Genomic DNA, 24,181 nt, shown 5'->3' on the forward strand with positions numbered 1-24,181 from the left:
ATATCACGAAAAGACCACATTTCGTTAGTCAGGAGGAAAGTCCACTGGCTTCCTGTCAAGGAAAGGATTGTCTTCAAAACAGTTGCCTTGACGCTCAAATGCCTTCACGGGTTGGCCCCCCCTACCTAGCCCACAGAATTGTCCCCCACACCACCTCCAGACCGTCGAGAGTGGCGAACGCCAACAGAATAACAGCACCCATCACACACAGAGAGCGGGCGGGTGGCACGAGCTTCCCAAATATGGCTGCTACCTTCTAGAACTCTCTCCCACCGGACCTCCGTCAGATTGACTCTCACGCAGCATTCAGAAAAGCTATCAAAACTAGGCTCTTTGTATGACATGTTTTCCCTTGTACAGTCGTAAGCTGCTGCACACACTGTCTGTTTCCCTGTAATTTTAACTGTAACGATCACTATGTAACTGATCACTATGCATTAAGTACCTTTGTGGGCCGCATTCTTGTAACCCTGAATCAAACCTTCATTCATGTCCTTTCACAGCGCCTCGATGCCCGAGGGCTGTATAGCACTCTATAAATATACAAATTAAATAAATAAATGAAATAAATAAAAAATACAGATGGGTTTCTTTTTTCTGGTTCATACAGGTGGGTTGTTTGTTTTTGCATGCAGTCTTTTTTCCAGTCTTTCATTATGTAAGGGGTGTGGATGGTTAGGGATTCAAGCTTGGCTCTGATTCTTGTTGGGTTCTTCCTGAAAATGTCTTTCGAGTTGCTGTCTTCTGTTTGTTGTGGTGTGACATTTGGAATCCTTTTGAGGTGCAGGTTTAAATGGGATCTTGCTTGTGGGTTGTTTGTTTTCCAGTGAGGTAGGGTTGTAGGTGGAGAGGTAGCGGGAAATGTACACTGTTTTTGTTCTTGTCTTGGTCTGTATCCTTAGCCCGGTAAGTGGTGGCCGGTGGGGGTTTTGGGGTGTTGTGAATTCTGCAGGGGTGCGGTCTCCTTCCTATTTCTGTTTTCTTTTCTTATTTCTTTGTCTTTCTTATATCTTGGCATGTTTGTGGTCTATATCTTTTGTTTTGGGATTTGCATTTGCAGTATATTCCTGGGGCAGGCATCCTCCTGGCTGGCTTTCTTCTTGAAGTTAGTGGTGGGACAATCTTCTGTAGTATACAGTGCCATCTGCCTCTCTGTGGCTTTCCTTTTTTCTGTTTAAATTTGTGTGCCCGGCATACAGTGGCGACTGCCTCGCTGTGATTGTTTTGTTGTGCATCTGTTTTGGGTTTGTGATATGTATATATTTGTATATATTGTGGTAAATCAGAAGGAGTCGGACAAAGGGGTGGCATTTCAACTCACGGTTTTATTCAAATAATAGGAAAAGGACCTTTCTTTCCCTATACCTAAAGGGATTGCCTACCTAACTGGGTGTTCGTCGTCAGGGTGGTTGTCAAAATTAAGAATCAATACTCTGTCCAGAAACTATTCTACTCTGTCCCTAACACTAATCAAACATATTCAGCAAACAGAAATGAAGACAGAAGAATGGCCTTCTCCTGGTCCAACCGGTTCACCCTTACGGGCTAGTTTCTAAAAGTCTCTTGCAACAGTTCTTATAAGTTCTTATAATTCCACCAAAGGACTTCTTCATGGGATATGTTGTTTCCCACAACTCTTGTCCAAGTGTCATGACCTTTGATTCTGATCCTATCAGTTATGACCCAAGAGGGAGAAAGAAAGAAGTCAGTTGCCCAAGACGGGGCAGGAAGACGACCCAAATAAAACAAGAACAAAGTTCTTGTATTCAGATCTCTTCAGCCTCTACCTGTCCAAGTTACAAAGAATACCCTCAACACCCCTGTTTTGATAATCAACCCTCAGACATAAAGAGGGTACCATTCCCTTCAGTAAAGATATGTTCAGAAGATTTCTCGATAATGTCAACTCACCAAAAGAATTACCGGAACTCAATCTAATCTCCAATCCCATTACACTTCACATCCCTCTGCCTCCGCTTTCACAAGGCATTTATAATCACACCCCATGTCCACCTCCCCATTTCCAGCAAATACTGAAATGAGGAGGATGCAACTAGGATCAGTGAGGATTAAACATAGAAACAACATTGGGAAAGCAAGGGAAACCTACCATAGAAAGAGCACAAATTGTCCCACTAAAAGAGTCAGGCAGGGTCAAGCAATTGATAATGACCACTCACACTTGACTCCAATTGACTGTTTATTCAACTATAAAAGGTGTGGTTTTTTACAGAGGAGAGAGCGAGTTGGGGATGTTGTGCAGACCAGAGAAGCAAAGGAGCAGGGAGCAGCAGGACTTGCAGCTTGGAGGAGAACGGCATGCCGAGACACTGGCCCAGTGCTTGTGAGGTGCTGCAGCATGGCTAGGGAATCGTGCCTCCAATGAGCGGAGCAAGACAGCCTGCATCCTGCTGTTGGTGTCCGGGAAAATGCTTGCTCCCTTGGGACTGGTGCCTGTCCCAAAGTTGCCCGAGGGGCAGGAGGTGAGACCCTGATCTCAACCCCATTTATCCAGAGAGACCGCTCATCAACGCGGCGCTGCCCGGTCAGTTTCTGTCAGTGAGAGAGAAACACGTGAGCATACGATTGATTAGAGTGGAGCGGGAGAAAGACACAGTTTGTAAAGTGGCACGGCATGGAAAAGTGAGAGAAAGCTTATGTGTCATAGAGCAGAAAGCGAGAGGAAGCTTAAGAAAGACGCTTAATAAAAGCAGAAAGAAGGAAAATGCACTAGCGGTGCAGAGGGAAAGTGAAGACATTTAAAGAGTGTAAAAGTGTGCAGAGACATAGAAATAAAGCGAACAGAGGTACGTGACGAAAACGAACAGGTGCAAATGTGCCTCTTAGCCAGGTATAAGTGTGCATGTTAAAGATAGTAAAGTGTGGAAAGTGTGCAAGAGGATGCACGAGAATGATAAAGAAACAAAGGAAAGCAAGGAAAGGGTGCAGGAAGCACCTGAAGGTGGGAGGTTAAAAAGGAAAGGGCAACAAATAAAGAGAGGGGATACCGATCAGAGTGGTCACGGCTAGGAGAAGCAAAGAACCTGGCGGTTTCGAAAGTCTCTGATTGTACCCTACACCTGAAACGTGTATGAAAGAACTGAATATAAAAGGAAAGGTACATCCTGACAACTGAACTTGTGTTTGAATCCAAGAGGGGCCTGAGCTTGAGGAAGGGAAACCCTGAGAGGCCTAACAAAGTTTAATACCTATTAAACTTGTGTTTGAATCCAAGAGGGGCCTGAGCTTGGGGAAGGGAAACCCTGAGAGGCCTAAAAAAGTGGAATAGGCTTTGGGAAGGGAACCCTGAGGAGCTTGGAAAGGAACTGTGTATATTTCTTTTGATTGTATTTTGGAACTTGGAAGAGCTGAAGCTTTGGGAAGGGAATCCCAAGGAACTTAAGACATTTGAAAGTGTAAGACTGCAACAAGAACTATGGGGAAGGTCTGAGGAACAGCCCTTTGTTGATTGAACTCATTTTTGTGAAGCTTCCCACCCCACATCTGGTGAGAAGGTTACCTGAAACAAATCTTGTTTTTTTTTTAACAAAATTTTGTTTTTGATGCATACGCACCTTTACAAAATTTACAGCAGAATTCAATACATCTCTTAAACAGACATCTTAACATTTAAATATAGGTACAAAAAAAAAACATAGTTACAATATGTATAAAGGAAAATTAATTAAGTTTATAAAACTCTAGTTTCTCAGCAAAATCATTCGTATACATGATATGCATACTATCCGGAAAATCTCATTACTTAACAAAGTTTTAAGTCTACACCACATACGACTCAAGAGCTGCATCTATAATTTTAACCAAGCGAACAGTCGCAAGAATTATCGAGTTACTTGACCCCCACATACATCGAGTCCAGATTAACTCTCTGCTACTTAAAGTATTGGTGGGACTAAAGGAGGAAATAATTTTTAGACGTTCCATTTCAAAGGTTGGACATAGCAGAAAAAGATGTTTTAAGGTCTCATTAATTTCAGGTGTTTTACAAAATCTACATCTAGTGTCTGCGGCAGTAGTATCTTTATTTGCCCAATGTTTCATTCTCATCTTAGTATGTATCAAGTCTAAACGAAAGCGCATATATGTTGCGCGGATTTCTTCACTTGGTAATAATAATAGATATTGCAGGCGAGGTGTTTGAGCATGTCTGAAGTGTGCGTATTCGGTAAATGAAGAATACTGTGTTAATTGTTCGCACGTTTCAGCCCAATCATTCCAGAATAAACGCTTATGAGCCGTACAAAACCTCCTTTGTAAGTCGTCTGCTGCTATGTTGATGTTCTCTAAGATAAGTTGTATACGCTGTTGAAAACATGCAATGGACCTAGGCTTGGATGCCCTTAGCATAATGAAAAAGTCTTCATATAAAGAGTTTTCTTCTGGAAAATTCATCTTAAGGTAAGTTTTCAACAAACGCCAATTATGTCGAGAAGCCAAGGAATTCAATCCTAGCTCATGTCGGACAATTGCATTAGGAAGGGACGCAGGAAGGCGAAGAATTGCCTTCCACATCCCAGCTTGTACTTTATTCAGGAATGGCGATAGATCTAATAAATTCAGGTCCAGACCATATAAAATGATGGCCTCTACCTTTTTTGAATAAAATTCCAATACGGGTACTAAGGAAAATTTGCAATGTTTGCGGAAGATTAATCTCATTTGATTTTGTAGAGGAAGGACTTTTTCCGCAATTGACTGTTGCCAAAACATTTCCGAAGAATTATTTGCCAAGTTATACCCTAAGTAAGTTGTCTGAGTAACAATTTTAATATAGTTTGAATCCAAATTCCATCGAAACTTTCGTAACTTTTTTTTAGAAGATAGTATCAGAATGCTCGATTTCAATGGATTTATGGTAAGGTTGTTTTGTTTACAATATATTTCAAATATTTCTAATTTGTTCTGAAGTCCAGAATGAGTACTATCAAAAAGTAACACATCATCAGCATATGCAAGCCAAGACAAACGAAGCTTACCTAGCTTGACTGTGAATGAGTGATTGTAATCCCAGATCCCTTCAATATCGGAAAGATATAAGTTAAACAGGACTGCTGCAAGATTGCAGCCCTGTTTAACACCAATAGCAGTTGGAATAGACTGTGAAGTGGCCCTTGCTAGTAATACAAACTCTAATTGAGGTTTTATGATGTAAAAGCGCTATTAACGCCACCAGACCCGGAGGGAACTTAAGATCCAACATTTTGGTCCATAGCCTGCTTCGAATAACACAATCAAAGGCAGATGACAAGTCCAATGAAGCAATAAAGATCGGTCCATTAGTAGGGGTGTGAGCTTCAGCAATTAAATGTGCTAAAATAGATGCATTCAATTGAGTTCCCATTTTTTTTCTAAATCCTGTTTGGGCTTTGTTAATGCAGTTGTTTTTTTTAATGTGTTGCTCCACCTCATTGAGTAGTAAAAGCGCAAAGATCTTAGCAGCAACGTCGATCAGAGCTATTGGTCTGAAATTAAGTGGATCATTCAAGGGACCTTTTTTATGGAGAGGAATAATAATGGATTTAACCCAAGATATTGGGAGAGTTTTGCTTTTATAAATGGAGTGAAACATCTTCAAAAATACATTAGCCCAGAAGAGGGGATCGTCCTTTATAATGCATGGTGGAAGCCCATCCGGGCCTGCACACTTAGAGGAGAGGATTTAAGCTTTGTGATTGCTAACAATACATCTTGGACGTCCCAAGGACAAGTCATTGGAATAAATTTTACTAAATCCAGGATATTCACTTGATTAAATCTCTCCGGTAGATGATATTTTTGTACAAAAAATGTATACCAAGAGTTACCATCTATAGCCGACTCCATGGAGGAGGGATCAGAGTACTTAGATGCTCTAAGAAATTTCCAGATGTCCCGAATATTGTGCTTACAGATGAAACGCACCATCTTCTGATTCCCCATCAAATGAAATGCAATTCGAGTCGATTTTACCTTGTTTTTGAAATGCCTCAAAACCAATTTTTTAGCTTTGGACAGGTTGTACCAATTTGTCCTGCCATATTCATTCCTTATTGCACGCAACGCAAAATTTTTCTCCTTTTTTAATTTTGCAATAGATCTTTCTAAGGTAATGTACGGACGAGCAGGATTCAAATTATTCTCAGCATCGTCAGCCAACGTTCTCAAATGCTGTTGTATCATCTGACTATTCCACTGAGAAATAGTCTGAGCGGAGATATCATCTAATGAGTGATCAGGCCACCAGTCGCGATTAACTAAAAAGGTCAGACGCCGACATGTGGATATATTCCATCTGATAGAGATGAATGGTCTATCATTCTGGATTAAGCCTAACAAATGTACCCTATCAAAGGGTTCAGTGTTAACCGCTAATGAGCATTCTAAAATGGCATGATCTCCATAAGGTGGAAAATAGGGTTTGACCAAAGATAATAGACCCGAAAGGTGCTTTGAGCTGAATATGTAATCAATTGTGGAGAAGGCATTCCCCCTATGCCAAGTAGATGAGGTTTTAAGGCAAACAGCTTTAATTATACATAGGTCCCAATCAGAGAAAAAATTGGCCCATCTTAGGCCATTCGCACAAGAGATTTTCACATGGTGTGCCAATTCAAGCCGCCGGGAAGCATTAGGATATGTGAATAAGTAGGAGTTAAAGTCGCCACCAATTAGTATCTCAGCTGTTGGGGCGATATGACAAATGTCCATTAGGGCATCGTTTAGCATAGTTATAGCATCAACAAGCAGTATTGAAATCGGGTTCCAATAAAGGGAGATCAACATTACTCTTTGTGGTATGTCCATATTAATAGTCACATCTACCAATAGAAACAGTTGGGTTGAGACTCTATGATTTATTATGAAAGGAAAATCGTTATTTAATAAGATAGACAAACCGCCTACCGGACGACCAACAGGTGGTTGCACAGCTAACTGGTTGACGGCCGTAAATCCGTCTAGTTGAAGGTCATAAACACACATAGTTTCTTGTAAAAATAAAATAGAAGGCAAGCTTTTAATAGCCTTATCATGGAACCGTGTTAAAAGGTTCTTAAAACCACAGTAATTCCATGAATGAATAATAGGGTTTATACATTACGACTTTGCCTCAGCAATAGGCAGAGATGACCCCGAAAGTGATGAAGCTTTAGGGGTAGGCAGAATCCCCACTAAACCATTTAATGCCAAGGTCAAAGAAGCCAATTGTGCCAGGATCTTTGCATTTTCCGATTGCTCTGATGGCATTTCCTTTTTGCAGTTATCTTGTTTCACAACCAAAGGCGTGAATTCTAAGAATTGCATGGCCTTTTCCAAATATGGAAAGGCTTGCAATTCCAATCCCAAAGATAGCAAATCAGTTTTATGTTCCCAAATGAGTTTAGCAATAATGGACGATACTACTTTGCACAGCATACGATTATTGTTGATCAGAGGCAACCTAATCCATTCTACATCTTGAGAGACTAAGTTGCGTAGTGAAGGAATTTTATACAAAGTATTCAACAAAAAAGAGCGGTTGATAGGTGCCATACCATTGATCTGCGGATTGCTGGACCATCCAATTAAGGTCTGATTTTCCTCAGCAATCTCATACAGAGCGGTAGAATCTATATTGGTAGATATTGTTGACGGTAAGGGCGACCTCATGTTAACTGATTGAAGCATTTGCTTCAACCCATCTTGCTTTTCTACCAAAGACAAAGGCCCCAACACTGCTCCATCATATGTGGATGCTGGGCTGCGCACAGCCTGTACAGCAGGTATTTCATGTTCCACTTTAGACATGGTAAGGGAGGGTTTAGCAGTATCTACCAAGGCAGCATATGTTTCATGGCTTGGCATCAAGCTCTGTGATAGACTCTCGTGAACTTCAAGCACTGATGAGACGTGATTAGGTTGATTAATCGTTGTCGAAACTGAGGCCACGTTCGATGCCTCTGAAACAATTAAATCATTCTCGGAGGTGCTTGAGGCCACATGGCAGACTGTTTTTTTGTTCTCAATCGGAAGAAAAAACCTATTCAAATTTACTTGATTAGTAGCTGCCTGTGGTAAGTTGCCCACAACACTAGAAAGGATAGGGGAATCACCCCGAGTTTCAACGGACCCTTCCAAGCTTATATGAGGATCAGAAGTATGGGAGCCCTTCTTTTTACCCTTCCGTTTGTTTTTGGGGGCCTGCCATTGAAGTGCAATCCGACTCTCCTCATTTAGTTGACTGGAGTCAAACGGCACTTCTGCATCTTCAGTATCCGTCAACTGCACAACATCATCAGTTATAATACCATTGACTGCCGAATTTCGCAAGGAGGAGACTGCAGTGTTATTTTTGCCAGAGCAATTCGTGTTTTTTTTCGTCTTATTTTTGCGTTTTACCGCTCTCTGATGGGCTTTTTTCATTTTGCGTGAGGCATGATATATATGATTAGGCCCCGCCGAATCACACGTTTTCTCGTCAGAGACAGACTGGTCCATTAACGCTGTAAGAGCGGATGGACTGTCGGGAGTAGTTTCAACTACAATAGTGGTCGAAGGGATGTTTCTAATATCACCTGTTTCCACATTGAAAAGATTCAAATTAAACATGGTTTGTTCAATCTGTAAGATTCTTTCATGCTGCAGTTTGGCAACTTCGGCCCACTCTGTAGAATGGGATATAGAAGTTAATGAGGCCTCTGCAGGGTCTTTAACCACTGCTTTAGCAAAAGAGGTGGGCAGAGCATGAAGAAGCAGAGGGGACTCAGTCGTTTGCGTACTTTGGGAAATTGAAGCATGCATGAAAGAGGTCGTCGGCATACTCCTCCTTGCAATCTCGACCATTCGTTCCGGGCAAGATACGTGAAATTTATGGCGGGCCTCTTGGGCCAAAATGTATCCCTCGATCCTAGCCAACTGTAGAGAATTGGCACTAGTGAGTCCTTCATATCTTTCAGAATTGCGTGAGTAAATTCATGTCCTTTATCTAAAAGATTAAGGATACGAGTGAATACTGGAAATGAGTGGATTTCCTGTGCTAATAGATTGGGAGAATTCCTGTCGTTTGCATAAGGAGAGCTTGAAGTTTGATGAAAAATAGGCTCAGCGGAAAACCCAGAGGGAGGCTGTTTAAGAGGGGATTCCTGTTTCGTTTGCTTTTCACAATGTACCTTGTTGTGAAGTAAAGATGCATTGGGGAATGAAATACTTGTGTCGCATTCAACCAAGAGAGCTTGAATGTTTGACTGAGGCACATCTCTATTAGGCAACATGCTAGAATGAAAATGAACCTGTTCATGTAGACCATGTGAGGCTGCAGCAGGAGTAGAAGGGCCCAAAGAAAGACTAATGCGTCTTTCTAGGGCCTCAATTACGCCAGGAGCCAACATAGAGACATCAGAAATCACGGGCGGAGATTTACACATTTCTCCCAAAAATACTTCTACATTGTGATCTTCATCATTGGCTGTTTTTAACGAAAAAGGCGTATATATAGTTTGCACAAGTAACGGCTCATTAAGAGAAGTGCCTTTTGCAAGATGCTCACAGCATTCCAGTGATGTTTTTGAAGCGACAACTTGTAAGAGGCTGTCAGGGGGAGTAGAATGTGAGCTTTCCGTATTTAGGAGAGCGAAGGACGGCTTTATCTTTGCTGGAATCTTACCTGTATCCAACAAACATTTACCATTCCTTAAGGTAGTAGATGAACACTCCATTTTCCTAAATAGCTACACTCAGTCAACTTTAACAAGACTAGTGCATTAACCAGGTTAGAGGGCAAGAAACAAACAAAGCTGATTACTTTTACTAAGCCTCAAATATAGTTAAATCACAGTACCTCACAAAAGCCAAAAATGCTCAGTAAGACTCTCCGCTCGCCAACCGCCACGCGCCGCGCACCGCGAACAGCAAACAGCCCTTTGCGGTCCTTCGCGGTGCGCAGCGCGGATGCGCTGGAGGGCGGAGATTAAATACAGCAGTCCAGGGCCAAGGGGGCGGAGAAAAAGGCCGGCCCACAGATCACCTGTACAATCAAAAAGAGAAATATCTCTATGAGTATAGTACTTGTGAATTATGTTAAGTGCTTTACATCCAAAAGAGTCTGTGCTTTAGAGTCTTTACTTCTCACTATGGAACAGGAACAGGAGGCACAAAAAGTCACCTGATTCGTGCAAGTCCGCAAAAGTGGGTGTCCCACAGAAAGACTTCCTCCCAACGCTGGTACGGCAAAGAGCAGCGATCACACCAAACGCTGGAAGAAGAGGAGCAAAGTCCAATGCTCAAAACACAACACAGCACAACGCGGCGCGGCACAGCAAACAGCCCTTTGCGGTCCTTCGCGGTGCCCAGCGCGGATGCGCTGGAGGGCGGAGATTAAATACAGCAGTCCAGGGCCAAGGGGGCGGAGAAAAAGGCCGGCCCACAGATCACCTGATTCGTGCAAGTCAGGCAAAAGTGGGTGTCCCACAGAAAGACTTCCTCCCAACGCTGGTACGGCAAAGAGCAGCGATCACACCAAACGCTGGAAGAAGAGGAGCAAAGTCCAATGCTCAAAACACAACACAGCACAACGCGGCGCGGCACAGCAAACAGCCCCAAAAAATCTTGGTTTCCAATTTTTTGTTGAACCACTATTTTTCCTTTTATACATTCTTAACACATTTTTGTAAAGAGTGAGGGCAAGCATAGGTTTCGGCCCGGTAGAAACATCAGTTAAGTGAACCACCAGTTTAGAGTTAGGGTTATCTAGGCGTTACACCAACCCAACAGCCTTAGTAAATAAAGGTTTTGAAACTGACATCTTTGAGTCTGTGTCTCTCTTGATACCATGCCTGTCTCACACCCTGATGTCTCTCTTGTAGTTATTGTGGCGCGATAGTTTACTTCTGAGGCACTCTTCACGCTTGATATCATTTTTGTTATTACTGTGACGAGGGAGATTACTCCCAAGGCACTCTTCACTCTGGTTATGCCTTCTGTAATCACTGTGACAAGGGCGATTACTCCTGAGATACTCTTCACTCTTGTTATCTCTACACTTCACTGTCGGTTTCTCTACAGTTATCACTGTTATGAGGGAGATTACTCCCGAGATATGCTTTACTCTTGGTATCTCTTTGGTTATCACTGTGATGAGGGAGATTAGTCTCGAGATACTCTTCACTCTTGGTATCACTTCTATAATCACTGCGTTGCGGGAGATTAGTCCCGAGGCACTCTTCACCATCGCCCAAACACCTACTGGGTCTCCCGTGGCTCCTGTTACCTTTGTTCTGGAGGAGGCACATCACCGGTTCTTCCCGCGGTGTTGGACTAGCTCTCTGGTCAAACGCTCTTCGGAGGGGCGATGTGAAGAAGGATAGATGGAGTGGTGGATGGGTGGAATTGTAGCTAGATGGCTGGACGGATGGATGAATTAATACATGTGTGGATGGATTGATGAGTGAATACCCTTGTGTTCATGGATGAATGGGTGGAGGAGTCATGGACACATATGTACATGGATGAATGAACGAATGAACAAACAAATGAGCAATGTGAGGCTCAGCTCTGCAGTTTCTTAGCACTGAACAGAACAGGTATGACCAACAAACTCAATGCTACTCTCTTTATGAATGATTGAGTCTTGTCCATCAGTTTTCAAACTTGGGATATGCAGGGTGCACACAAACCAAAGAAGCAAATGCTCAACTCACTGAGCTATCTCACCTACCAAGAAAGGCACCCCCAGAGCTAGGCATGTGAAGTGAATAGTGAAGGGTCCCCTACTGTTTTCGAAAGGTGCCTTCCTATCTGCAGGCTCATATCATTGAGAAAGTCAATGGAGGGGCACTCAGGTCCTGTGGCCAGAATTATTTGTACCTCCCTACGTAGTAGAACAAAGAAAGCTAACCCAAACTTTGGAATCAGCTACCTGCAATCCTAAGAAACCCCTGCTTCCTGACTGCTTTTAAGAAAGATTTAAAAACCTTGCTATTCTCTTAAATTCGGGTATTGACTTCTACAACTTCTAGTCACAGCTATTTAGGCTCTTAGTGGCGCCATCATGTTCGTTTTCTGTTTTTGTCTGTTATCTTGTCCGCGCCCTAATGCCTCCGGATCCAAGGTGCGCATTATAAATAATTAAAAGTAAAGTAAAAAGTAAAGTTACAGTGTGTGAGTCTTACTGTTGGGGTGAATGACCAGATGTATATGTCTCACTGGGAAACCACTTTTCTAGTCGCTATTTTTAAATTTGGGTTATTAGGTGGCACTACCTATAAGTCGAAACTATTGCATTAGAGTACAGATATGGAGAAAAAGCATATGAGGAGGGACACACAGCTTGTAGGTGTTATTGGTTATATGCTGACCCATTGATTGCCCAAGGCTATTCACAAACAGTTCCTGCCCTTCCCCACCCACAGGACCTGCTCATGGGAACTCTTTGAGCTCGCTTTAACCAAGTCTCACCATCAAACTTTTCACTCAAGTGCCTGCCAGTGTTTTTTCAAAGCAGTCTTTTGAGAGTTAATGGCTTTCCTAGGAGCTGTTAACCTGCCACTGATGTAATAAAAATGTCTTAACCAGGTCTGCTTCCAGCCACTCGATTTATAAGCAATATGTGTGTCCTTCTCTAAAGTCCTGCGAACAACAAGCATTGGCAAAGTCAACAGTTTTGGCTTGTGTATAAGTGTTAGGCAATTGCCAGGCCCTGCTATCAGATGCCAAAGTACTCATACAATTTTGCACCTGCTACCATCAATGCCCAGTTAATACCACTATGGCAGTGCCTGGTAAGTGTCCTTTGGATGCCTATATAAAAGGCCAAACTGTTGGCATTGCCAATGCTTAATTAAATAAAGGTTTAACCGCAACGGTCATATTTTAACTACAGTAGATACAAAATTAAATGTGCTGGAAATGGTAGACTTCTTGAGTGTGTCTATAAATAGCAATAGCAATAGAAACTTCACAGAAAACTCCAGTTATGTTGTATTAGCTGTAGGATTTATGATTGCTAATCCTGCTTTTAAAATCATTGCTCTTTGCATTTGGTTCTTAGGTGCTGCAACCGTAGCACAGACCTCTGGATCACTTCTGGTGACCTGGACTCGGCCACTGGAGTAGACCTTGGATCTTTACTAAGTCTGGACCCCCGGGACGTCTTTGTTAGCTTCTGGGGCGGGAAACCCACCGACAGACCTTCCTCTGCACTCAGGGGCTCTAGACTCTCTCCAGTGGGAAAAAGTGATCAGTGATGATGGCAAGGATATCCCTTGAAATGTTCTTAGGCAGTTTGTAACTTTCGTAGCTCTGGGTGTCCAGAAGCACAATGCCAGGGTACCCCCTCTCCGGATCAGTCCTTTGAAGAGCATGGCAGCTTTTGGATTACATGAAGAAAATGCAGCAGCAGACTTCTCCTTCAGCTGGGCTTCAAGGAACAACTTCTTATTGCTTCAGCTCCGACTTCAGCTTCTGAAGAAATTGGTAAATCAGGTTCAGTCAACCAATCATGCAGAATGGCATTCATGCAGGCAAGCAGCCAATCAGGTTCACAGGATTCAGGCCATTCACTCCACCCATAACAAAGAATGTGGATTTGGGTTAAGTACCCAGCCTTTCAGCGCACAACACTGCATTCATGTCAGTTTCAGTCAGGGTAGTCTCAGTCATTGTGTCACACACAAAAACCACACAGCCATAACACAAAATGTGAGTTCACTTCAGACTACATTCACACAGGTCCCACCCCTAGGGTATACCCACAACACACATAGTCTCTGGGAAGGTTCTAGTCAGTCTGACAGGAGGCAGCCCCAGAGCCATGTATGGTATTACCACCCAGGGGGAAAGAACAGAGGCATGTCTCCCCAGGACTTTGTGGAAACAAGGTAAAAGGCAATAGAAATCAAGAGGCTACAGAGGCCAGCTTGCCTTCTATCCGGAATCCACTGATTTCTATGGCAGGGCCTGGGTGTCCCAAATTGGAGGACACTAAGAGCCACTACCAAGACAACGTGTAGCTGCCACCAGCCTATACCATGCTCTGTGGGAAACACACAGGTGCCCAGAAAAAAACATAAGGGGTACAAGAGTTACCCCCACCCATGGGTCCCCACAGGCCATCCCCACCCCCCTGGTCCCCCTGTGATGTTCCCTTGTGCCCCACCTCCAGGTGTTGCCTGTTTTGCTTGATTCTTCTACCCTGCTCCCCCCTCACCACACTCAAGCCTACTTCTGCAGGAGTCTGTCCTGATACATTCTGGTTTCACCATCACCGTCTTGTGGCCAATGCTGGATTTGACTTTTATGGACTTCATTGATTCACGGTGTGTCACCCTTTCTCAACTCTCGTGCTGGACTTCCTTTGCATCTTGTACTCATGGTGGCCCTGAATCATCCTGTTCCCATCTTCATCTTGTATCCTGGCTTGCAACATTATGTGTTACTACTGACTCCTGAAATTGTATTTGCTCTCCCCTCTTGCTTCTCCACTCTTCATGACTGCTTACTCTATGTTCTCTCCTCCACTCCCTTTTCCTATCTCCTTCCCTCCTCCCCTTACTTATTCTATGCACTTACTCTATCAGAAGTGTCCCTGGATCTAGTATGATAGCAATCTCATCTGTCTCCTCACCCCTCCCCTTACTTGTACCCCCCCAACCCCTCCGGCACTATCTGAAATGTCGTCAGGCCGAGTACGATAGTTAATTTCACATCCTTACTCTTCATGGCCTGTAAGAATGTCATTGTATTTTCCCTTGTTCCCTCCCTTGCCTTGAAGCGCTTTGAAACACGTTGTGTATAGGCACTATAGAAATAAACTATCATTTTTATTTTTAAATGTATTTATTGGCATTTATCATTTTTACATTTGCATGACATAAACTATCATATCATATCATATCATAGGTGCAATAACGGTATCCCACGTGTGTTGTTCACCAAAAGGAAATCATGAAGTGCTGCACTGCCAGAGTTCCAGGCTGGACCTCAGTGGCAGAAAACATAGAGAAAACACAAACACAGAAGTGGTAGGACAAGGACTAGGAGGCCATGTCCCTCCATAAGGCATTTCCAGCATCACACCAATCATGCCTTGAAAGGGAAAGGAAGCTGGGGAATGACCAATCCTAGCAAGAACACTAGAAAATAGATCAATGCTCTTCAGCTCGTGTCACAGACCAGGCTTCAGACCCAAAGGCAGAGAGAGGAGAAGAAAATGGCCACAGGGTTGAGCCAGACACAGAGAGGTCAGTTTCGGAAAGACCCCTCAGAACTTGCTGACAGCTATATCTCACACACGGAGAGAGACAAGTTTGGGAGAGAACCCTCAGAGCTTTCTGAGAGCTATAGCTGAAGACACAGATAAGCCAGACAGGAAGATACACCTAAGAGCTTACTGGGAGATATATCTCAGAGACTGGGAGGAGGCAGAACAAGAGGTGGGTCCAAACAGCGCAATAAAAGCTATATGGAAAACAATCAGCAAAACCGGCTCATTTGATCTTTCAGCACAGCTAAAGATGGCATTTTACACTGGATTTGAAGTACTGTTTAGATATCTACTGTTTAATAATGTATGGGAGCGAGGGGTCCTTAGGCCCCCTCGCGTCGTACGCTCCTCAGTACAGGGCTTGGACCACGTGCCTCCGGTAGTGGGATTGCCCCTTGCCCTTATGTAAAGTTACCCACGGTTGACTGCTGCATAGATGGGACTACTGAGCAGGACACGGGGCATCCATCTTTTGTGCCCCCTTTCGACTCCATCTTAGGTAAATAGGCCTCACTGCGATAGTACAGCAATGCTCAGCTCCCCTTCCACCGCGGCAACCAAGGACAGACACACACACACACGGCGTGCAGGCAGCTGGCTGGCCCCTTCCCTTGCACTCCCCCTACGAATGAAAGCTCTGCGCTACCATTCTCACGCTGAAGCTGGAGAAAGTTGCAACAATCAATATGCTACAGTTTTCTTCCTCTGAGATCACTGTTCATCTGAGAACCGGCATGTGAACCAGGATGAGCTAAGCACTTTCTGCTCGATTCATCCTCATAAACGTGCAAGCCACCCACCCCCATTAGAACAATTTATTGCCATCCTTACCCTGCACCCCCCTGTAAGGTATTTCTTTCAAGTGCCAGACCCTCGCCTGTGATGCGAAACCCACCCAACACACCCACTACTAACCTTAAGCATTTTTACTACTACATATGTTTTTACTTGTACTAATGAGTTTGAAACCTAGCAGATATGCGAAACACAGCCTGATTCTTCTACATGCACGATAAGGTCAAGGCCTGCAAATAAAGCCACAAAGGACCCAATTGTACTGACAATAATCATTGTGTGTGATTTATGTAGAAATGTGACAAGTAGCATAAAATATTTTAAATAATTTGTTATTTAGTGTGTAACATATTAGCTTAGGTAGTGACCACAGTGACCGGACCCTGACCTGCGTGAAGCACAAGATGTTTGACGTCCGTCATCTCGTCAGCCACTCAGCCAACCAGGAGGAAGAGATGCCAACCACAGCAACACACCGCCTGGCCAATCGGGTCCATTTACCATTTTTTGTTAGAGTTACTTTAATTAATATATATATACTAGCACTGATGTAAATGTGGTAGGGAGTTTTTTGGGTTATTTCCTAGCTGGAGAAATAAACCATCCTTTGAACTCTTGCAGCCGGGTCTCGGTGACTTCTTCCCCGAAAGGGGTTGTTTATTTTATTTTCTCTCACACGTAGTAAGCCGGGGAAGGGCACCTACATTTTTGGTGACCCCCGCAACGTGATTTAGAGAGGTGCCTTGAGGCCTGCGCCGCCCGGCAGCGAGATCCAGGGCGCCCCCCAGCAGAACCATCGCCTCCAGACTGTGCACGCCAAGAAGAAAGGGTCAAGGGTTCCCGGTTGACGAATACCCGATTGAAAAAGCTGCTCGCCAAGGCAGGCCACGGCTTGGTTGGGGGACGGACCAGAGCGAGGTCTGGCCGTGAGCGGCGACCCTCGGAGTACCTGACCGAACACGTGGATTCCCGGTTGCAAAGACCCCAAAGGAAGGTAAGGGGAAATACGGGAAGAAGGGAATTAGCAACAAAGGGAAGGTAGCCAAGAATAGGGTCTGCGTGAGTGACGGTGAGGCTTTTCTGATCTATCCTTTATATGGCCATTAGGTGTTGTAAGAAGTGAAAAGAAGAAGAGAAGTGGTATCTTAGCCCGTAGGGGGTAGAAGGCGGCGCCGCGTAGCATTTGTTCTGACCAAGTGCAGAATAGAGATAAAGAGAAAAATAGTAGGGGTCTCGTGTAGGCTCGGAGTAGTTTTTAGAATATTCTTTTTCTGTGGAAGTAAGAAATCTTGAGACATAATAAAGGTGAAAGAGGTGGGGAGTGAATGCGAAATAGTAGGTAGTATAGGGAAGAAGAAAAAACAGGGACAGTAACGGGAATAGGGAAAGAACAAACGCGCGCAGGGAGTGCATGTGTATGTTGCATGATTATATGTTTGTTGGTCTGCTTTTATGTATATGTCTTGTTGAACACACTAAAGTATTTTAATATAAGTAATTTGTGATTGATATAAGGTAAAGCAGAAGAAATAAACTGTGAGGGGTGATCAGGTAACACCAAAGCTAATGTGACATATGGTAATTGTGAGCATTGATAAAGAACGTATTATTTCCACATATTGTAACTGACATACCAAGTTAAAGGTGGGAAGAGATTCAAAGGTACCAGAATACACAAGAAAGGAAAAGAAACATTGCCATGGGGGGAGTAACACTACTAGCACATATTTGCCAGCACCTTGTACTTTATAGCGACAGGATACAGAAGTATCACGATCAGTGGATCACTGAGATAAAGGGAGATGGGGTCACACCAATTTGACCAGAAGGAGGATCATTTGACAATAGAGTGTTGGACCTAGTATCAACACATTTGCTAGCGCGATACAAAGGGAAACAGTTACAAAACCGAAGAGAAGTGTTAGATTTATGGCAAACGTTTGAGGAAGTTTCCCCCACGGCAGAGGTAGGTACGAGTCGAATGATAGAAAAGCAGAAAAAACCTGAAGAAGTAGGTGGGACACCAAAAGGGGAATGCTCAACAACTACAACCGAAAACGAAGTAACAAAAATCTATCCCTTAATGACTAGGCCAGCGGTCGGGTTTAGTGAACCCCTGTATATACCACCCACCGCCACTGCCCAAGGCGGGGCAACAGCCCCCGAACCTCCACCATATGACAAAGGAGGCCTGCATGGCCCCACGAGCGCGCCTCCTGGGGATATAGCAGGTTTAACAGGTGATTTGACCCGTCAGCTAGCACACGCACAAATGGAAATAACATGGTTAAGAGCTTTATGTGACAAAGGGCAAATGCTGCCAGGGGGAGGGGAGGTACCCCCGCTGTCACTGGCAGATCACACACCTCCGATCGGGGCAGCAAGCAATGCAACCCCAGCAGCTTCGGTATCAGGGCAGTCTATAGTATCACAAGGGACGTTATTGCAGCAGAGGCATGAACAAGAGTGGCAGTCAGGATAGTTCCTGTTCCAATTGAATAACAAACCAGTGAGAATTATACGCCCAGATACACCAGCGAGTCAACAAAGTGGAGACCAGGGTGAAAGACAAGGAAGTGAACCTAAGGGAAACTGGGAGGATAATAACGAGAGTCAGAAACAGAAGAAATATGGGACGATTTAGATGAATACGAAGAGGCAGCTGCTGCAGAGGGGTCCCCACTACCAAACCGCCGTTACCCAGACACACTATCGCCACCATTATGGCAAGGTACAATAAGACAACGAACAAGGAGGATAGGAAACATATTGGTAAGTAAAACGAAAAAAGGGAAGACAAGCAGAACGGGAAAGAAACAAAAACTGCAAATGCCACTGATACATAAAGGAGCAGGTAGGCCAAACTACATTCCGTGGGCCCAAATGGACAAAACCAACTTGTTAAAACTCCTCCCCCCGCTGACGGGAGGGGCAGGTAAGTGGATACATGTATTTGAGAAGAATACGGCAGGTGTGCCGTTAGCTATAGGTGATGTAAAAAGTCTATTAGTTTCAGCAATCGGGGACCAAGCAGACACAATCTGGGAAAGGGCAGGGTTCCCGGGAGTAACGATGAGCTGTGACCGACACGATGGATCACCATTTAACAATGTTCGAGCACAAGTGTGGGATGCATTGCGGCGTGCATTTCCAGACGTTCCAGATTTACATGCAGTGATACAGTGCACGATGGAGGAGAACGAGGATCCTGCGCAATTCATTTTGCGAGTGCAAGACTTACGGAGAAGTGAAACTAGTACGGCATGGAATCAATCAATAGCTGTATTCTATTTTATCATCAAAAACGGGTTGCCGAAAGAGGTGCAGAAGGTCTTGGACAAAATAGCTGGGATCGAAGCCAAAGGGTGGCCTGAAATTCAGAGCATAATTGTACACCAGTAGAGGAGGATCAAAGAGAAGGAAAATGAGGTCACGCAAAAGAGGCTGGCTGACGAAGCAAAATTGGTACAGACAAAATTAGTGAAGGTCGCTGCCAGTGCAACAGCAGATAGAGGAAACGAAGGAGAGGAAAAAGCGGGAGGAAGGCCCGTTGGGATAGCAGCGCAGTGGGTTGGAGAGGGCCAAGGACAGTGGAATGGAGAGGAACAGCCATGCCAAGGATCGTAGAGGCAGAACATGCCGGCCCAAGGAAGAGGTGGGTACCATGGGCAAAGGGGAGGATACGGAGGAATGGGAAACAGAGGGTATGGTGGGCAAGGACCAGGGGGAGGACAACAGGGGTCGTTTTGGAATTGTGAAGATGGGGACATTATTCACGAGATTGTAGAATGCGACCATCAGGGTATTTTCAACAGCAGCAACAACAGCCCACGAACAATGAACACGGGTGGGGCTGCCCACACCCAGGTAGCCCTTGTGGAGCGCCAATGGGGAGGGGGGACAACAAGATCAATACTGCTATGACCCCCAAATGCAACAGAGACAGCAAGCCCCGCAACAGCAGCAACAGCCACAACAGCAAAATGCACTACAGCCCATGGCGAGACAAAACCCAGTAGAGAACATAAACAATAACCCTTTTGCAGCGGACGCAAATGGTGCCCCTGCACCATTCCGCGGAGTAACGGTCGTGGGTGACAACGTTTTTTCAATGCCAGGTCAACAAAGATACCAAGACTAGGACAGCCCACAGGGAGCACTTGCGTGTCCAATCCTATCCACCACACAGAGTGCAAATGAGGAACCACTAGTGGCGACAGAGATAGGAAACAAGCAGTTTATCTTTATGGTAGACTCTGGAGCAGAAAACTCATGTCTCACAGAAGGGCGGTTTCAGCTCTCGGGAAGAAATTTGGAGACGCAGGGGTTCTCTGGGGCTATTTTAAAAGTTCCTCATACAAAATATCTTGATGTAACAGTGGGGGGAAAAACAGTGCGTGCACCCTTATTGTATTACGAAGACGCACCAATCAATTTGATGGGACGAGACTTGCTCAGTAAGTTAAACATGACCATAGCCTTTACTGAAAGAGGAATAGTGTGTTCGACGCCAGGGGTATGCCCCGTACGGGCACTCTTGATAATAAGCACGATTACAAAGGAAGTTGCAGTAAGAGGAATTCCCATTGACATGGACATGTTCGTCTATGGAATACAGGTATTAGCCCGAGTAGTGCCTGAAATAACACAAAAAGAGTGGAGAATACCATCCGACTTCATATTCCGCCCAATCACACCAACAGATGTAGTGCCAGGCACAATTATGTCTATAGACATTCAGGCAGTTCAAGTTTCCAACAAACGCATTGTGGTCATAGGCCTGGACACGCAAGGACGCGAGTGGAGAAGTGTGCTATGTATAGAGCCAAACATAATGCTAAAAGATATAACTGATGAAGAATTGTTTACTGATTACTAAGGGGATGGAGAAATAAAAATGGAAATAAGCATACGGTGTGACATAATGATTCAATACAGAGAAATACACAACCCACTCATGGCTAACATAAAGGCCCCACTGACAATATTTGAAGAAGACATGGCCAGGGTAGCACCTGAAATTTGGACTACAGGACCACACGATGTAGGATTATTGCACGAGGTAACTCCTATAAAAATTAAACTGAAACCAGGTGCCCTCTTACCCAGAGTGAAACAATACCCAATATCCAAAGAAGCAGAGGAAGATATTAGAGAAACAGTGAATGCACTCCTAAGCCAAGGTATTTTAGTGCCATCAACTTCCCCATGCAACACAGCAATTTTTCCGATTAAGAAAGCGAACGGAGGGACGTGGAGAATGGTCCAGGACCTCCGCCCACTCAATGACGTCATCCAAAAAGAGTTCCCTTTAGTGCCTAACCCGTCATCAATATTGTGCAGTATACCAAAAGAGGTAACTTGCTTCACTGTCATTGATCTGAAAAATGCCTTTTCTCTGTGCCACTCGCACCAGAGTCGCAGTACCTTACAGCTTTTACATTAGGAAACAGCAGATATGAACATCGCAGACTCCCACAGGGGTATTGTGAGAGCCCAAGCATTTTTAACAGCGTACTACGAGAAGACATTGGCAACATAGATGTAGGGAGCACCATTATACAGTATGTAGACGATTTACTCGTCTGTAGCAAAACTGAAGAAGAGTGTAGAGAAGACTCGATAAAACTGCTTAACGTATTGGCTGCCAAGGGATACAAGGTGGACAAAGGAAAGTTACGATACTGCCTTGCTGACGTTGTGTATCTTGGCCAGCAAATATCTAAAGATGGAAAAAGAATACTACCAGACAGAGCAGCAGCCATTCGACACATTATCATACCAAAAACAGTGAAGGACATGCAGAAATTTCTTGGCATATGTAACTATTGCCGAGCGTGGATCCTCGATTACGCAGCATACACACAGCCAATGCTACAAGCACTGAAAGAAGCACAAAAGAACAGAGCCCCAATAAAATGGACACAGGAGACAATTGCTCAATTCTCTCGATTAAAAGAACTTATTTCAGACGCCCCAGTCCTTGCAAATCCAGATTATGAAAGGGAATTTTTCCTGTTTTCACACAGCAATGGAACATTGATGACAGCAGTATTGACACAAAAGACATCGCTAGGCCACAAACCATTAGCGTACTACAGTGGAATATTAGACCCAGTAATGCAGGGACATCTCGCTTGCTAACAGGCCCTCGCTGCAGCGGCCTTCGCCATTGATCGTAATGGGATGTTCAGTGACTCTATATGCGGAACACTCGTTATTTGCTATCTTGGAAAGATCAAAATCTACCCTCACAACACAGAGAGCCTCTGCTTATGAAATAATAATATCAAGTCCAAATGTACACATGGTCATATGCAAGACAGTGAACCCAGCCACCTTCATTACAGAGCCATGCACAGCTGAGGATTTACAGGAACACGATTGTAGCACATATGAGGGAGAGGGCGATGACATTCCAAAAGCAAGCGAAAGCCCTTACAGAAGGAGAAATTTATTTCGTAGACGGGTCAGCATCCATAAACTCAGAGACAGGAGAGAAACATGTGGGGATGGCGGTAGTGCGCATGGAAGAAGACACACACGAAGTGATTGTTCAAAAACGCCTCCCCTCACACTACTCTGCACAAGCAGCCAAACTGACTGCACTAATCAGTGCGTTACACACAGCCAAAGATTGTGCCGTGACAATATATTCAGACTCAGCTTATATCACCACCACAGTTTACTCAGGACTATCACGTTGGCGAAGGAGAGGGTTCAGAAGAGCAGATGGGTCCCCTGTACAACATGCCACGCTGCTAAATGAACTAATAGAAGCTTTGGCAGAACCATCGGTAGTAGCAGTGGTTAAATGCCAAGCCCATACCCATAACACAGACGCCGTCTCATTGGGGAATGCGGCAGCCAACGCGGCAGCGAAGGAGGCCTCATACTTCAATAAGACACCAAAATCAGAGTACATTGTAAAAACAACCACAGCAGAACAACCAGCAGAAGCCTACAGTAATACGCCCATAGTACAATTGATAGAACTCCAGAGAAGGGCCCCACCGGAAGAGCAGGAGTTGTGGGGCAAACAAGGGTGTAAGCAATCAGCTACAGATCTCATTTGGAGACAGGAAACGACAGGCAAGGTAGTGATGCCCGTAGAATTATTAGAAGTAGCATTCCAACAACTACATTTCCCAGCTCACGTTGCAAAACAACACATTGCCTCAGATATTGAAGAGGATTGGTTTGTTCCTAATCTACACGAATACTTGTCTAAATTTGTGATTGACTGTACTACATGCCAAACTTACAATTCAGGAATGACATTACGAACCCTGCGTGGCACTTTGCCACGTCCTACAGGTCCATTTAGAGAACTACATATCGATTACGCCGATATGGGAGAAAGATGTAATGGAGCAAGATACTTGATTGTGGTGGTATGCCCTTTTTTACGGTGGGTAGAAGCGGGCCCCTGTCCCCATCCTGATGCAAAATGTGCTGCCAAGTTCCTTGTGCGAGAAGTATTCTCACGGTGGGGAATCTGTGACGTGATCCGTTCAGACAACGGCACGCACTTTGTAAATGACCTCTTCAAGGAAGTGACCTCCCTTCTGGGGGTGAAACACAAACTATGTTCGATTTATCATCCAATGGCCAATGGAGTTGTGGAGAGGATCAACGGGCTGCTCAAAAGCAATTTATCGAAATTATGCAGCACGTTGAAAATAAATTGGGTATATTTTCTGCCCCTAGCACTGTTCCAACTCAGAAACCAACCATGCAAGGATCATCATTTAAGCCCGCACGAAATCCTGACGGGAAGGAGAATGCACACACCGCTCTCCCCTGTTAGAAGTGTGTCTGATGCGCACAGGCCTACCACAGTGCTGGGAGAAGAGTTTAAGGAATACCTAACACAGCTAACGCGCCCAGTATGCAACATAGCAAAACAAATTGTTTCACCATTTACTGAAGATGTAGCAACAGACACCTCCATGCCCACAGCAGACAGCCCGGAGGGGCCTTTAATGCCAGGGGAGCAGATTCTTGTCAGAAATTTTGTAAGAAGGTGGAATTCACCAAGATTTCATGGTCCATACACAGTGGTGTACAGCACCCCAACTGCAGTTAAAGTTACGGGGTTAAAGTACTGGGTGCACCTCTCAGACGTGAGAAGGGCACACAGTGTTACAC

The 24,181-nt window shown here is 44.4% G+C and overlaps 1 protein-coding gene across 1 annotated transcript in view; it reads right to left on the minus strand.

Annotated features, from left to right (window-relative positions):
* NEK10 (NIMA related kinase 10) overlaps positions 1–24,181 on the minus strand; it is a 2,768,076-nt gene that overhangs the window by 546,160 nt on the left and 2,197,735 nt on the right. The window lies entirely within an intron of this gene.

This window comes from Ambystoma mexicanum, chromosome 2q, assembly GCF_040938575.1.
Source record: "Ambystoma mexicanum isolate Mex_15411 chromosome 2q, UKY_AmexF1_1, whole genome shotgun sequence".
Taxonomy (NCBI): Eukaryota; Metazoa; Chordata; class Amphibia; order Caudata; family Ambystomatidae; genus Ambystoma; species Ambystoma mexicanum.